This window comes from Oryzias melastigma, unplaced genomic scaffold (assembly GCF_002922805.2).
Source record: "Oryzias melastigma strain HK-1 unplaced genomic scaffold, ASM292280v2 sc02700, whole genome shotgun sequence".
Classification (NCBI taxonomy): Eukaryota; Metazoa; Chordata; class Actinopteri; order Beloniformes; family Adrianichthyidae; genus Oryzias; species Oryzias melastigma.
The window spans coordinates 1-3,096 of record NW_023419273.1 but is presented as its reverse complement, the minus strand read 5'-3'; the positions used below and the strand labels follow the sequence as shown (position 1 = coordinate 3,096).

Here is a 3,096-nt window from a genome sequence, read left to right as displayed (position 1 = left end):
GAGGACAAAGGGGGAGCAACGAGAGGTGAGACTCTTAACTCTTCTTGAAAAAATTGATGTACAAATGTAAATAGTTCCTTTTAATAAATTAGTTTAAAATATATATATTTACATGTATTACTTAAAACTGAACAATTTGAACAATCTCCAAACTATGCTCATATAAACATCAAAGGTAAATATTTACATTTTCATTTAATATTTACATTATTTTTTGCATGTTAACAATAATCATGGTCCTGAGGAGCCATTTGTCTGACAGTTGGAGCTGACAAGAAACCAGATATTTGTCCTCGCAGACGAACGCCACTTTGCTCATCCTGCTGGTTCCTGGTGTTGTCCCCCTGCTGTGGCTCAACATCTGTGGGTTCCAAGCAGTCCCCTTCACTGATGCACAGATTGTGCAGGATGGCACTGCAGGCAATTCATTTTACGGCAAAGGTTGGCTTTACTTCCAGTGCCCCAAGAAATTTTGCTCTCCACCTCGTCTTCATCATGCCAAATGCTCTCTCCACCACAGAGCGTGCCCTGGCGTGGTGCCGGTTGTAACGGGCCTCAACAGCATTCCTCCCGGGTTCCCTGTACGGTGTCAGCAGCGTGATGGCATGTGCAATGCATGGATACCCACCGTCACCCAAAAGGATGTATCCTCCAGGTGGGTATGTTTGATTAACAAAAATTGGACTGTTGTGCAGAACCCGTGAATCATGGACTGATCCTGGATAACCAACAACAATTTCCCAAAATTTGGCATTAGGATCGCATACAGCCTGCATTTGAATTGAATAAAAAAATCTTCCTGTTTAAAATAACAAGCTGCATTTTTTGGGTCGGCCTTTATTCTTATGTTGCAGCCGTCGATGCTCCCCACAACCTTTTGCACGGCAGCAGACCCTGCGAGCTGCTCAAAACCAGTGGCGACTAACGGCAGTTCATCCACGCTGGGGAGCCGGATGACCCTGCGCATCAGCTGAAGGATGTGGTCTGCCGTTCTGTGGACAATGTCACTCGCAGTGGACCGTAGTATGTCAAAGGCTCTGGCCACCACGCGGTAAGAAGTGCCACACTCCAGCCAGAAAAGGAACACCAGAACCTCAATGTGCCCATCCCAGAGCATGAGGAACCTGAAGCTGCTCCACCAGACGTCTTATGGTCCTGCGGGTCAACAGAAAATCTGGTCTTGTGTCAGACTGACCGTCAGCGTAGAGGGCCAGGAGAGGCACCTTTGTGTTGGCATAGCAGTACAGCTGTGGAAGACCCTGTTAAATGTAACATTAATCATTTAATCTATAAATAAAGTTATCTGTGGAATGTTTTGGTTCATTATGATGTCTTGCATTTTATTTTATAAAGTATTTAAGAATGCCGGAAAATCTCATGGTAATTTATTAGGCTGTTTTTTTAGATTTTGAAATATGACAATATTTCGTCAGTATTGTGTCACTTCAAGACACTGTGTTGAAGTGACTCTCCTTAATGATTAATCCTTATATGTTTTGACTATGAGGTAAAACACGACACTTTCTCTGAACTCAATAGTTACAGGTATTTAAAATAACTCATAATCCAGTGTTGGAAAAAATGATTAAACTCTTGCCCAGCAGGTGGCGTAACCCTGAGCATATTTTTGTATGATAAATGTTGAAATTAAACTCACAAGTTGTTCATGTTTGGCTAAGGGGGCCAGAGTAAATCTTCTGAGACGTCTGCTTCTCCTCCTTGCTTCCCTGTGCCTCCTTTCAACTCGTTTTTGGTACAAGTTCAGCAAAAACAGCTTAGTTATTGCCAGCAGGAACCATTGACTGTATAAGAAAGAACTGGACTGAACATACACCTCCCTACTTCCGTGTTCCATATAGGAAGTACCAGTGGGTTGCAAGAAGGCTAAAGTCCCATTCTAGACTGTAACGTGGCAGTCCATGTGAAGTGATGAGCTGCAGGACGCTGGGGTGGGCTGGGGTTGGGGGGGTGCAGCGCACTGCAGCGTCGTCACCCAAATACTCATTTTAGCTCGACAAAAAAGAATAAATGTAAGTAAAAACAAAATGACCGCTTGCAGAGTCAAATGTTGGGATGGTTCTCCCTCAAAGGCTTGAATCATTACTTGTACAATTCTCCAGCATTATTAAAGTAGAAGCTGTTTACATCCCGCGTTCTTGTGATAGAGGTGTGGAAAGAGGCGGGGACTCACAATAAACTCACTCCAGATTGGCGACAGTACTTCCTGTAGATTCCATGACTCAACTATGACTCACAGCGACTCAGACCAATCGCTGAAGATGGGTTGCAGATGTTTGCAATATGGCAATAGCTGTATCAGGAAATGACGGTGAAAGCGACGGCCTACTTTCACGAGGAGTGGAGGTAATGCATTTCTAATGAGGGACCTCATGGCTGGAGAAGTCCAGTATTTTTACAGTCAATGGCAGGAACCCGGATAGATATTTGAAGACATTAGAGGAAAAACTGCTGTCTCACACGAGCCCATAAATGGTTCAATGGCATGAAAATAAAAACATTGTGATGGACTGGTAATTTCTCAATTAATTTCTGAACAAAAAACGTAAAAATCTTTTTTAAAAAATGTATGTAATATGTATGTAGAGGAGGTTTGTGGATGCAGTGAATGAAGACATGAAGGTGGCTGGTGTTAGAGTGGAGGATGCTGAAGACAGGCTTAGATGGAGGAAACTGATTCGCTGTGGCGACCCCTGAAGGGAAAAGCCGAAAGGGAAAAGAAGAAGAGGATGTAATATGTATGTAGGATGTACCATTTCATATTATGTAATATTTAATAATCGGAACACAGTATTTTCATAGTTTTTGTAAAATGTTCAAATTTATTGAAGTTTTTACTTCGGCAAAACGGTGACGTCACAATTGGTGCATGAAGAAAACAAAAAACTTATTTGGCCTCCAGACCAGTGGTGGCAGTAACGCACCATTGTGGTGTTTGCCAACCCCCATATGAACAACTTCCGAAGAAGAGGAGATGACAAAAAGTAGTAATGATTGTGTCCGAATCACCTTTAAAATCCAGGGGACTATATAGTCCGGTGTAGGTACCACATCTACTCGGGGTGTCAGAACGGCTCG

At 42.9% G+C, this 3,096-nt stretch overlaps 1 long non-coding RNA gene across 2 annotated transcripts; it reads left to right on the top strand.

Moving 5' to 3' along the window:
• Nucleotides 1-1,326, top strand: LOC112138105. Of its 2 annotated transcripts, none has more exons than XR_002917708.2 (4): nucleotides 1-25; nucleotides 300-441; nucleotides 521-655; nucleotides 855-1,326. It is a non-coding gene; the product is annotated as an uncharacterized LOC112138105 (long non-coding RNA). The 2 variants fall into 2 exon arrangements; XR_002917709.2 differs by having other exon boundaries at nucleotides 263-441.
• The last annotated feature ends 1,770 nt before the right edge of the window (nucleotides 1,327-3,096 follow it).